This window comes from Pleuronectes platessa, chromosome 17 (assembly GCF_947347685.1).
Source record: "Pleuronectes platessa chromosome 17, fPlePla1.1, whole genome shotgun sequence".
Lineage (NCBI taxonomy): Eukaryota > Metazoa > Chordata > Actinopteri > Pleuronectiformes > Pleuronectidae > Pleuronectes > Pleuronectes platessa.
Window position 1 is genome coordinate 8,909,888 of NC_070642.1, and position 14,273 is coordinate 8,924,160.

At 42.9% G+C, this 14,273-nt stretch overlaps 1 long non-coding RNA gene across 1 annotated transcript; it reads right to left on the bottom strand.

Moving 5' to 3' along the window:
• Positions 1-222: 222 nt before the first annotated feature.
• On the bottom strand, positions 223-11,754 carry LOC128460263 (uncharacterized). Its single transcript, XR_008342191.1, has 3 exons — positions 11,458-11,754; positions 2,836-2,989; positions 223-431 (listed from the first exon to the last, which is right to left on the bottom strand). It is a non-coding gene; the product is annotated as an uncharacterized LOC128460263 (long non-coding RNA).
• Positions 11,755-14,273: the final 2,519 nt, after the last annotated feature.

Sequence of the window (14,273 nt, forward strand, 5' to 3'; positions counted from 1 at the left end):
AGCACACATATTCTTTACATATAAGTTGAACTACAGATACTTTCAATCTTTTTATTAAGTAGAATTATAAAAGTACAGGCTGTGAAATGTATGAGGTTTCCCTGTGAAGGTCATTTCTATCGAGTGTATCTGCAACGCAAACTGCGACACATTGATCAAGCTTAAAGGCTATTTAATTTAAACCACTCGTACTTCAATAAAATACAAAACAATAAACTAAAATCAGGGGTTAAAGCAAGAAATTATTTATTAGAAGGACAATTGTTAAGGGGGGATGTGTTCAACGTACTGAAATGAATATTCTTCATTTAAATAAGGGGGGATAGGGAAAGATTTGTTTCTCTTCTTCGTCGTGAACGTTATCAGTGATGTTGGCTGATTCTTCACATTCTTCCATGTTGATGCTTCTTGTCATGGACATATGCACCACACTAGATAGATAGATAGATAGATAAATGAATGAATTTCCCACGGGATTAATAAAGTATCCATCTATCTATCTCAAATACAGTAATAACACCGTAATAAGCTTGTTCTGAAAATGTAAGGAGCAGAAAGTACAGATATTTGTGTTAAAATGTTGCAAGAAAAAGTTAAAAGATGCCTGAAAAATCTACTTAGGTACACCAAAACATTTTGTACTTTGTTACTTCCCACCTCTTGTCGGAGGCAAAGGTGAGGACGACCACTTCAGCAAGTTTAAACAAGGTCAGAAGAAAATAAAATAAAACAAATTAAAGGAATTAATTGGTTGATTTTGGAAGTAAAGCAAAAGTCACTTTGCATTTCGTGACATATATGAGGAGTGAACAAAGACACACAAGTACATATATACACAAACAATGTGTGTGTGTGTGTGTGTGCGTGGGTGCGTGCCTGTGTGTGTGTGTGTGTTCAGGTCATTGTGTGGTATCATTATCTGACGCATCTACAGCAGGAAAACAACTGTTATTCAATTTGCACCGAACAAATCTCTGAGGCTGTTCAATTCATCAGGGCCAATTACCGATACAAAGTGCTGGAGGTTATCTCCCCTCGCCACATACTGCACTCATTCAGACATCGACCATCGGCTCTGTTATGAATCAGGGTGCTGCCTGCCCGGCTGCACAATGGCCTTACAGTGCCGGCTAGACACTGGGTGGTCCGACTGTCTGACAACGCCCAGAGACTGCCGGACAGGACGGCCGATGATTTCTCTCAGGGACACTGATCTCAGATGTCAGATGAAATCAACCTCAAAAGCTGATGGTGAAAACAGATCAGCAGCCGGGGAGACGAAGCGATGGCGGAGTGAGCAGCAGTCGGAGCGGGCCGCGTCCACGCAGCTGCACCGGGTCTGTTGGGTTCTGTTTGCCTGTCCTGCTTCGTGATCCCTTCTAATTGGCCGTCATTACACCCCACATTACCCTATCAGGGCATGGCTAGAGGGGAAACAGACCATGGTGGTGGAAGGTATGCTTTGGTAAGTCTGAATTACACAACTCTGGGGCCATGACCAATATTGGCGCAGTCGATAACTGCTAATGTAAGCAATGTAACAGATGCCCACGGTGGAATAACAACAAATATAGTCCGGTTCACCTTCTCGCAAGGCTGCGTTCGACCAGTCAGAGAGGCACAGGCTCAGTCAAGCGCACATGATGGCTCTCATTCAGCTGTGATTGTGTTTCACTCTGTTGTGTTAAGCATTTATTAGTTTTTTGGCTGTTTGTTTTTTTGTCTCGTTTCGCGAGCGTAGATTCACGTTCGTGTTTCTCCGCGCGCATCTGCGTCTCTTCTTCTGTGTTGTCGATGGCGGTTGGATTTAATTACGGCCGGTGTTCGTGAAACCCCGTCGCCACGACTTTCAAAGCGGGAAAGCAATCCTTTATGGTAATGATTGGTCGTCAGCCGAACAAACAAAAGGTGTGTTTATACAAGTAAGTGTACGAACGAGGAATCACTCGAGACGGAGCAGAAAGTGCGATAAAGACCAAACAACAAAGATTACTTCCATACTTCTTTTTCTCTTTTTTTTTTCTGTGACTCATGAGTTTAATTGTTTGTTTTTGTTTGGAGAGTCTGCTTATGTTAATTACGCTCTCCTCTGTTTCAGAGAAATAAGAGTCAAAAACATTTTCCAGCACAAACACAAACACTTTGACGGAATGCAAACACGAGGAGCCCCCTCCCCTTCGACAAATCCACACCTTTCAGCCCCGTAGTCGCACACCGAAGGAAATTAAACATCTGTCTTTTCTCTCCCTCACTCCTGCAAAACTTGGCATCTTTGAGTAATTTCTCTTTCTTCTGCTTGTTCTTTTTTTTTCATGGTCAGGTCTGGGATTCCCTTTGTCGCAGCCGAATTCAATTTACTGCACTTTTTTTTTCCCCCTTTCTTCTGCGGGAGCCCGGTTCTTGGGGATACTTGGGGGATAACAACATCAGGGACCGAGACCTCAGCCCAAACCACTGCAGGACGAGCCTCGGTCGCCTTTTGACGCGATAGATGACACCGTGGGCCTTGACCCATGTGCTGAGCTGTTGGGTCGCTTGATTGAAGCGCACCACACTTGAGAACATCAGCGCCTTGCATCCATTGAAATAATAAGCTGACCCAGAGAGCTGCTCGCCTTTGAGCTGCAGCCAAGCCATCTGAATCCACTCTGCCCAAATGAGGGCTTATTTTTCAAAGCGTCTCTCTCATGTGCGCCGGGCCGACCCTGCACCCATGTTCCGTGTGCGCTGCTTTACTGTATGTGCGCGAGTTCGTGAGTGAAAGCGGCGGCCGATGGCTGCGCTGGAAAGGAGCGCGATCACGTCTGTGGCTAAACTGTTTGTTTGGTGACTCACATGTTCCTGGAGAGGTGTCTTTTTCTCAGTTTGGCAAAGTCCAAGTTTTTCTTTCCAGCTGTTTCCCCCCAAAAGTTCGGTTTGGTGTTTGTTCATAACCTTTGAGTCAACGTTCCTCTGGTCTCTCCTCTGATGTCGTGCATGGAAAGTCCAGCTGAAACAGGATGAGACACAATGATGTTAAAAAAGTAAAAAAACGGCCTTATGACAGTAGTGTATCATGAACTTTCTGTAAAGTTACTAAGATAACGTGCACAGTTCTTTAAGAACATTTAGAAATTCTAACTTCCAATGTACGTTTTTCCCAATTATATAGACCAAAATGATATATATCTAGAAAATAATCTGCAGATCAACTGAAATAATGTCTTCCTTGTGCTTCCTTGTCCTTAGAATTACCAGATGTGAATACAATCGCTTCTATATAGTCCAGAGGTGCCTCCATTATCTTTAAACTCCAACAGAAAAGTTTTCCCAACTAAAAGTCACATGGTAACCGGATGAGTTGGGAGACTTTAAATCGCACTCATTGTTTGGGTGAGAGAAGGTCAAGAATAGTGAATCTCACCTTTATTATTGTTTAAGTCCCTCATTGTAAACACATGGAGGTGCTGAGGGATTTGTTCTATCAGATATTGCACTGAAGAGCTTCTCAACGTGGTTTCCATTTTCAGTAATTTCAAACGGCCCAGGCAGACGTCCCGAGCTCAGGTTTCGCTAATAGCACTCGCTAACCAGCGTGTCCCGCCGCCTCGTTCCCCCTGCCCCTGTTTTTTTTCCCCTCCCCAATTTGACAAGTCTTTACAACATCTGACATGTGTTTGATTTCAAAAGGCCGACTGGAGACTCCACTTTTTCCGTGCTCATCTACCCTTTTAAAATCTTTTTTTCTACATCTTGCTTTTGATTAGAACTGTCGGTGGGCCATCGTCACTCCGCGGCCCATCGTCTGCCCCACCCACGCAGGCTACAGTAGCCAGTCAGCAGAAAAACATGAATGGGAATTAATCTGCCGTGGACATGTTGCGGGGGCCAGTGAAGTTTTTTTCCCCTCCCTTTTTTTTATTTGTAGTGGTTTCAGAGAAAAGAATTCGATGTGTGGAAAAAAAGACGAAATATGTCAGTCGGCGGTGAATTCCAACACCTCATGAGAGGGGAGGGAAAAGAGAAAAAGGAGAGTGCACGGAGAAGAGAAAGAGCGGCGAGAGGAGAGAAAGACGTCACCGTGCAATCTGCTCCCTCAGCACAGCTCCTCAGATGTGGTCTGGCACCTAGTTCACAAAGCCAACCAGATCCACACATTGACTTCATATATCTCTGGAAAGGGGTGAGTGGAGGGGTGTGCGAGGGGAGGGAAGAGAAAGTGGGAGCGGCGGGGAGGTGGGGAGGGGGGGGGGGGGTCGCGATGAAGAAAGAGGGGAAGAGCAAGTCTTTTGTGTTTACTCACACCGAGTCGCTGCCAGAAAACTTTAGACCACATGAACGATTCGCTTTTTGTCATCTTTGCTGACCCGGTCCCATGTGAAAGATTGATGAGGGAGATGATGAACTAAAATAAACCGATCTCGCAGTCACTCACGCAGACAGGCAGCCGGGGCGGAGGACGAGCAGACAGGCAGGCCCTCGTCACTGAGCGAAACCAGGCCCCTGATCCTCCCCGGCCAAGTTCTCCCTCTCTTCTGTCTCTCTCTCTCTCACACACACACCCACACCCACACACACTGGGGATGTGGCTGGTCATTCAGTAGCAGCCTGCTGCCCTCTTTTGTCAATATTATGGCTGCGCTCAATGGATATCATGTTGATCGCAGTAGAATAAGTGCAAATAGGACGTAGGGGCCAACAGATTTGTGATCCCTCTGTGAATAAATGAAGCTTGTTCTGTTTAAATCGAGCAAAAAATAAATGCTGTAACATATGACTCAAACTGACACTCCTGCTTTTAAAGTAAACACTCTCACCAGAATAAAAATGTAGTGTTATGTAAATAACATGTAACAGAATATATGGGGCGACTACCGCAACTTTCCCTCCGTTGCAACAGTCGGAACTGCAGCTTTTATGAATCCATAAAATGATGTCTTGTTTTAACGAGAAAAGAAATTCATTGCTACCGTAATTGGTAAGTGCCCAAATCATTAAGCCCTAATGTGGGGCATTTTCTTTGGAGGTAGTTTCCATTTAAGAGACAAGTGTCTAATTGGTGAGTTGTTGAAAAGCACCACTACCTCCCCAGAGATCGCTTCTGAAATCATATAGAGGATAATTCCCTTTCAATTAAAAGCTACAGTATTCCAGGTTTTGATTTAATTGAATGCGCTTATTCAAATTGCAAGGGGAGGAAGGGGTGGCGGCACCGTGATTCCATTAGGGGTGCTGTAATATCATGAGGCGGGTGTGAAGATTTCCCTGTGTCTAAAGGAAAATAGAGCAATATCAGAAATAAATTGCTGGAAAAACAGAGCACTCCAAAGTAGACGGCGGCCGGCCCGGGCGCAGATTGAATAAACAATGTTCGGCGCAGAAAGCATAATGCTGAATAAAGATGACCTGCTGCTTGCCGCTGCTGCCACTGTGTTTGAATATATTGGGAATTAATTTGTCAGCCGATACCGAACACTGAGGAGCTTGTCAGGAACGTGAATGGATTTCCTGCAGTTTTCAGAGTAGTGGAACGCAGCCAGGGGAAAGTGTGTCTGTGTGTGTGTGGAGCTGCAGCTGGGATAAATCAGGGTCAGGGCGACCTGGGTGGCAACCAGAGCAATGGTCGGATCGCCGAGTGTCACCCAAAACAAATTCAGCTTCATCTTTCTGAGACTGGCAGAGTCGGTGCGTCGTCAGACCTGAGAGTCGAAGTGTTATCTCATTCTCCTCATCTCTCGGTTTGTTCTGTTGTTCCTGCTCCCTCTCTCTTCCTCTCCCCAGCTCTCTCCCTCCCTTCCTCCCCCTGGCAGGTGTCTCACCCACACTGTGGCCTCTGGGCTGCAGTAGCAGTGCAGCGCACAGAGATAAGGCCTGTACGGAGACAAGCGCACATCCTGTATGAGGTCAGGCCCCCACCGGCACATACATGTTTGTGTGTGCGACCGCAGCTCCTTCCCGTCTCCACGCCAATGAGGACAGGGCCTGCGGTTGCAAGGTGCAGGTGTGTGTTTGTGTGTGTGTGTGTGTGTGTGTGTGTGTGTGTCGACAAAGAGAGACCTGAGAAACTCTACCACGTTCTGATCTCATGGTCGTTTTGATAAACCCTGCGAGCGAACAAGGTCAGAGAGGGTGAGGCGACCCTGCCGTTATGCAGGCTGTCTACAGATGTCGGGGTCTCACCGGCTTTCAACTCCACTCTGTGAGGCTCGTCTGCGGTTTTACAGTGTTTGACACTGTTCTTTACAAAGTTTGCTGCCTCTATTTCACAGTCAGATTTCCTCACTGATGTTTTGACATGCTGTTTGGCACTGACGGAGGCGGACTGCTGCAGAAGTTGTCGGTGGCCGAGGACTGAAATTCAAATCAGTGTCTCAGAGCCATTTGTCCGAGTTGGCGAGTGTGTGAGTTGAACTTGGAAGGCAAGAAATAAAACAAAACAAGATCATCCCCAACTTTCCTCACACATCTGGGACTGCAATGCCCTCTCATGGCTGCAGGAGTACACACCACGTGTAAATGGAGAGGAGAAGTAAAAGCAAACCTCCCACAACGCAGCAGTGAGATACTGTGTGTCCAATGAGGGTGGACGTGTCGGAGGAGAAACATCACATGTTGTCAATATGGAAAGGATGTGGCGCTTCCTGTTGTGCACTGTAAATTGCCTTCACGCAAGCCGCGCTGTGAGGAAGGAGGCTCCTAATGTGGGCATCATAGCTGCTGATGACGTGTGCATTAAGAAAAAAAAAAAGTGTTTACAAGCTTTGTGTGAACTTATGAATTTATGCATGCGGGCATGTGATGACAAATTTTCCGACATTCTTAAAGCTGTGATATTACTTGAAAGTACTGAAGTTTGTGCGCGCTCACTGGCTCCAGTGCACACACAAACACACAAACACACACAACACACACAACTACAGGCCATCTTACAGGCCATCCCATCAAAGCGGGGACTATTTCTCCCACTCCCTGCCCGGCATTTTCTCTCTAAATCTGACACCGCTCTCATAATAAGCAGCCTTGCATATCTGCTCCTTGGAAAGAGATGCAACTGCTCAACTGAAGGGAAAGGGGGGGTCGGGGGGTTGCAGAGGAAGGAAGGAGAGAGAGGGAAGGTGGGAGGGAGGGAGCGAGGGAGGGAGGGAGGGAGGGAGGGAGGAAGATGGTGTGTGTGTGTGTGGGGGGGGGGGGGGGGTGATAGAAATCGCGAAGACTTCTGTCACTTCATGAAAAATAGCTTCCCCTTTGGACGGAACTTCAGAGGCCACAATCAAGCGGTGCCAAGACGCTGCAATCGTGGCAAATCAAGTCAGCATCTATTAATAATATTTCTGGGGCTGCTGCGGTGAGTGCGTGGCGTGTCCTCCCGCTGTCACAGCCCCGTGATGGAGCGCTGCCTTTATCTCAGCCCTGGCACGCTTCTGTCACCGTGATAAACAATTCACACACAAATATGAATAAGGATCCTCCCAGTAGGCCCCTGCACACCCTGCCTTTTCCCCTCATTTTGTAGATGGGGGGGAATGTAATCTTCGGGCTTGGTCTTTCTTTCTTTTTCCCCTCTCTTTCTCACTCTATCCATCACTCCCTTTCTCTCCATCTATCTCCCTTTTCCTCCCACCTCTCTATCTTTCCGCTCTCTTCCTCCACACCTCTGTTCCCTCCGTTCTCTTTCTTTTCAATCTGTCTTTCAAAGATATGTAAATGACCCTGAGATGGGACCCCAGTGCGTAGGTGGTGTAGCGTGAATGTCAAAGCCCGGGCCTGTGAACCCTGCACACACACGTGCACACCTGCACTGTAGAGATGTCTGCTTTGCATGCTTATTCACAATCAAATGTAAGAGTTTCCTGTGTGTATGTCATGCACGCAAATACACACACACACACGCACAGACGCACACACACACACACACACACACACACACAGTATATGACAGACAGATACAAAGACAAAACCTATCTGAAGGACACTGGTTTCCTGATTGTCAGAAATCGAAAGGACCCCGTCATCCACCGCTCAGTTACACAATGCAGCTTCATCACGACCATTGTGAAAATGTAAATATAATCGATCAATTATATTTTTTCTTGAAATGACTGAGTGAAAAATGATAATTAATGAATAAACCTGTGTTTCATTTCACTGCCTACACCAGCTGTGCAGAGTGTCACCACCACTACCATTAGATTATTCAAAAATTATTCCTCCTTCACACATGTTTTATTGAACAAAAGGATTTACTATATGATGGAATTATAGGGAGAGTAATTGCAAGAGAATATGTGATGTATAGGAAAAGAGGGACACGTTGAGTTACCTGTAATCACCACACACACACGCACACACACACACACACACGTAACAGGGAAATAAAGACAAAAGAGTAATATCACTTCACTTATTGAAGATTAATGTTGTGGCTGTAGATAATGGCTGAGTGTCTGTCAGATCGTGTAAAACTCTCCCCTATTGCAAATACCTTACTCCTTCAAGGTGCACGGTATTGATAAACTCAATATGCTTCTGTTTAACTGCAGGTGCCTCCAACTTCCACTGCACAAGAATGAGTGTTCACGCTGCAGGTGAGCTGCTGTCAATTCTGAGATATCAGAACCCATTAGAGCATTATGAGGTCAGGTGGTGTTTGTTTATCACACGGTGCAGTTTCCAGATGAGTAGTTTACTAATTTAGCAGATTAGTCCTTTGTCTTCTCCTTTCCCACTGGATGTGATGCTAATACTGACTTTTGACAGTTAAACTAAAATATTGTGAAAAATCATAAAGGCACGATACATGAGATTTTACACGTTTCAGTTTTTTTTATACGTGTTACAGACTGTGGGCTGCATGTTACTGAGGTAGATGTCAGAGAAATTAAGTTTACACTCCAGTTAGCTGTGCTGTAAAGTAATTATTATGTAAATTGGGCAAATTTGAATGAATTAGCGGTGGCAGAATTTAACATTGCAACAAACACAGTACATCACACTCAAGTTGTGTATGTAAGAAGTTTAAGGGTGCTTAAATTGAGTATTTTAACTCCATTTTACTTTAAACTTCTTCCATGACATTTCAGAGGGAAATATTTTTGCCTTATAGCCACAAGTTTTTGATAAATACATATCCACACAAAATACTTTGACTAGAATATTAAACTAACCAAACTAAACTAAACTAAACTGAAATACACAAATGTATATATTTATCATTTTAATGATAATAATTGTTATTATTATGATTCTTACTTTTATGCGCTGTACATTTAGCTTATATGATAATTACAAACTACTACTGGACTTTTACTGTTTGTACTCGACTATATTTACATTGCACTATTTCTGCTCTACTTTAGATACTTGAAGACATCAGAATGTACTGAATGTTCCACATCTCTCATAAGTACTAGAACTCTGTCCAGATACAGATAAATAGATAGATAGAGAGAGAGATAGATGGATACAGATAGAGATAGATAGATAGAGAGAGAGAGAGATAGCTAGAAACAAATAGATATATAGATACAAATAGATAGATAGATAGAAAGATAAATGGATGATAGATAGATAGATGATAGATAGATAGATAAATAGATAGATAGATAGATAGATAGATAGATAGATAGATGGATAGATAGATAGATAGATAGATAGATAGATAGATAGATAGATAGATAGATAGATAGATAGATAGATAGATAGATAAATAGATAGATAGAGAGAGATAGCTAGAAACAAATAGATATATAGATACAAATAGATAGATAGATAGATAGATAGATAGATAGATAGATAGATAGATAGATAAATAGATAGATAGAGAGAGATAGCTAGAAACAAATAGATATATAGATATAGATAGATGGATAGATAGATAGATGGATAGATGGATGGATGGATAGATGGATAGAGAGATGGATAGAGATAATGTTAAATGGACTAAAAGTCTATAAAGACAGGTTTCCTCCCTCCCCCCCTCTTCTTCTTCTGTGGTGTGTCGCAGCACAGTTCACACCTGGTCTGTTTGGTGTCTAATTGTTAGTGGCTGCTCCCTGCCAGGCCTGGTCCCTCCATGTCCGTGATGTAATTGCGTATTTCCGCAGTGAAACATCCAAAGAGGCCTAAATGAGATTTCACTCAGCAGGACGGAGCCTGCGGTGGGGTGCTGATGATGAATGTATTGTAAGATTGATTAGCGCCAGTAAGAAGTGTGGCGGATATGGCCACCAGAGGTTTGCGCGCGTGTGTGTGTGTGTGCGTGTGCGCGTGTGTGTGTGTCAGAGCAAGACAAGAGGTTGGTGTTGAAAGTGAAGATAAGTGTGTGTCTGTGACTATGTGCACAACTGTGACTGTGCTCATTTGCATATGCGTGTGTTTGTGTGTGTGTGTGTGTGTGTGTGTGTTTGGATGGACTGCAGAGTGTCATTCAGGTGAGAAATGAGACATGGGGATGAACAGAGGTGGAAGAAGATCTCAGTTGTGTCTTGAATTCAGTACGTAAAGACGCGCAAACAATAAAGTAACATCTACCACAAAACACATCACTTCATCTAATTTTCACTGCAGTACGAGGCACTATTTTAAATGATCAACAGAAGGCTACTTCTAATAATATCATAATAATGTCCTTTGATTATTACTGCTACTAAATGCATCGTAAATAAGAAGGATAAGAAGACCTTTATTAGTCCCACAATGGAGAAATTTGCAGTATTACAGCAGCAAGAGTCCAAAAGACATCTGCAAGTAATAAGTAACATGCAATACTTAAGTGCATGGAATATTATAAAATATATAGAAACATGTGAACGTAATTAAACTAGTATGCAGTGTAAAGACGGGAAGAAATACATGCAGTATGAGGATATTTACAGTGAATGTATTGCACATCAATCGTTTACATTGCACAGATGAATATAGCAAAGTGAATATTGCAAAGTTGAGACCTAAAGTAACTTTTTTGTAGTTCTTTACCACATCTGTACTCGGTTGTACTGTGTTGCATGTGAATAGTTTTTCAGGTGACTGTGCTTTAGTCACACTACGCTGCCAGGTCTATTTTGTAAAAAGAAAGATAATTCAATGTAATAAAATAAAACATATTGGCCTCTTGTGTTTGTGCAATGTGTTCCCTGCAAATTGTTATGTCGTAGTTGTTGTTTTTAATTAAATTTTAACAAGAACGAACTAAGAACAATTGTAATATCTTAGGATGAAATAATATATCAACATGCAATCTCTCTCCCAAAACCAATTAATAATTATTGCTAAAGTGGTTAGAGTTCAGATAGTACATAGTATTTATAAAGCCGTAGTAGCAGCTATATCGACTGTTACAGTATTGCATCAGTGTCAGTTATAATAATACTGACAATAGTAGCAGAAGTTATGGAAATAGTGTAGCGGTTTTTGCAGTAACAGCAATAACAAATTTTGACAATATTTATTTTGTTTCATAAGAAAGAGAAGATACTTTACCGAACCAGAAGCTTTAAAGAAAAATCCAAACTCTGCTCAGCTGAAATCGAATCTGTCAGAGGCTTTGGTAAATCTTTAATAAGCCAAAGGACACAGACTATGCAACAAAAAAATCCTGACTGTCCAGATGAATCATTTGATAGCCAGGTCCCTTCACGTTATGTCAGATTTAACGCATAAATACATGGGGTTATGTTCACATACTCATTTACTTGTTTGATTGTTATATGGCGGTAACGATTCAGTGCAGAGGGAGAAAAAGGATGTGCTCTGAATTCAAACCCTCGGTGGTTTTAGAATGCTCTGCACCTTTTTCCACAGAACACCTGCACCTACACAGATACTACTCCAAGTCCATATCAACAGTTCTCAAGTTAGCGCAAGATACTGCATTAGCAAGTAATATCTATAGATGTTTATTCGATATTCAATATGCTCTGGTGATGATAGCCTGAACAAAAAGTATAAATTCTGCAGCACATCAAGTCTTTGTTGTCTTTACAAACCTGATGCTTTTGGATTTGTTTTCCTGAAGAGAAACGAGTCCTCAGATTCCATTTAAGCATGGCAGTGGCATGGCAGGACACAGGCCTCTGGGCTTTGGCAAGGGATCACTGTACCTCTTTCATAAGAGGCAAATGTCTGTGCATCCCTCTGTACTGGAACCCATCCACAGAACACAAAGCCAGAAACGCCACACGGACAATTCCCCCCACTCTGGTTTTTTAATGGTGGTACACAGAAGCAATAATCATAAAAAGCCAGGATCTCTTTCTGAATGGTAACTGACATTTGTCTCCTACAGTAACCGCAGCACTAGCACTGGGCAATTTCCCCTCAACATGCAAAACTGTGGGGACAAAATGTGGGACCTGCCATTCTCCATGCATATTAAAGACACTTGTCATCAAGACGTCACCCAGGAGCTATGAGAACAAGAGGTACAGTTCCTCTGAGACAGACTCACTCACCATCAAAACCATGAAATTAGACCCAGGAAAATATCCTTGTGATGGGAAAAATGCTACACTTTAGTGCATTTTGCATATAAAAAAATCTGAAACGGATGCATGTAAATTGCCCGTGCCACAAAGACAAATTGGTAATTCAGGTTTGGAATGAAAATGACACTAAAGTGCAAAAAGGAAATGGTGCAGCGTGAAAGGAATAAGGGTTGTTAAAATGTCACATTTGAGATTCTGGGCCTTTAGGAATCGAGATGTATTGTTAGAGGAAATGTGATAAACACAAGCCAAATGTACGGGGAGCAAATAGAGCTCCATGTGCACCGCGTTGTCTTAGTCAACGTGCTCACATCGACGCCCACGGAACAGACACAGTCTGATGAATGTACAATTTGTAGTTATACACCTTCTCGCACCTTAGTCATAGGAACTCATACGTTTTGTGTATAATGACAAAAAAAAAGAAAAAGGAAACGTGTACCCACACAATGACATTGAAAGTGTAATTCTGAGTAAATGAAAACCGAATGCTAATGTCTTCAAAGTGTTTGCAGATCTGAGAAACACATGCTTATGTGCTTACACTGAGAGGTGGCACGCGGCCATTTTCAAACGGTTGATATCTGCGGTGAAAAATAAATAGTTTTTCATTCGTTGCAACGTGTTAATCTCACGTTTGACGTGCCTGATCATTTTTCAACCACTCAAACCACTTTGCACACAGTTAACACTTGAACCTGCAGTCAGTGAACAAAACAATAGACTTTACTTTGTTTGTTGCTTGTATTCAGTTTATATTATTCCCCCCCCCCCCACACACACACACACACAATATAGGTGCTGGTGACACAGACCCCCCTCGGTTTGTCCCTGGGCTCCTTGGGGCTCAAGACCAGTGCCCTCCAAGATGACAAATGGCCTTAATGAAATTGGACAACTCAGCATACATGCATAAGAGGATGTTAAATATTGATAGCCAAGATCAACGTAGCGGTGCATATTCCACTCTTTAATATTTTAAGTGTCAGACAGTCCTATTGTCTATCTATTGGGGGGGTAAATCACTGTCTGTGTCCCCCCCCCGGTTCTCTTCTGAGACACATATGATGATGGCCGGGGCAGCGCTCACTCAGCTACGGATGAGAGCACCTAGGCCTGCACTTTGCATATATGCTCAACAAAAGCGGGTTAGGTGGGGGGTCATCTTTTCATAAATTTTCATTCTGATGGAGTGGGGTTATGCATTTGAAAAACCTCACATCCAAGAAAACCATATATTCCTTAACAGATTAGGCAGCGACGATGAAAGGTCCATCCTGACTTTTCCACATTGAAGAAAAATAAAAGGATGCTCTCAGATCTGGCTGAACTGATGATAAACATGAAAAGGATTTTGATCCATAGAGTTAAAGGATGATTTTTTTTTAGTTGTTGCTTTTAATCAATTTATTTATCAAAGTAAAGGCTTTGGTTTCATCCGTTGGACGAACATGTGTATTTACATATTGTTTATTATTATTAATCATGTTTTTAGTTCACTCAATTCTATATGTGTAGCCAAGAGTTTACAAATGGGCTTGATTTTTTTTCCAGTCTTAGTTGGTTTCCCTTATGACATCTTGTGCTGCACTGCTAACAGTCACAATAAACCCAGGTGCAGTATTCTGTGTGCCACACAATAATAGTGCAGAAAGTGTGTGGTGTGCCAGGTGGTTCCTGGACCTGGTTCAGGTGTCGTTGGTGGAGCCACGGCCAATCCCAGACTCAGGGTACCAGTCACACAAACACACACACACACACACACACACACACACACACACACAAACACACACACACACACTCTTGGCTGCC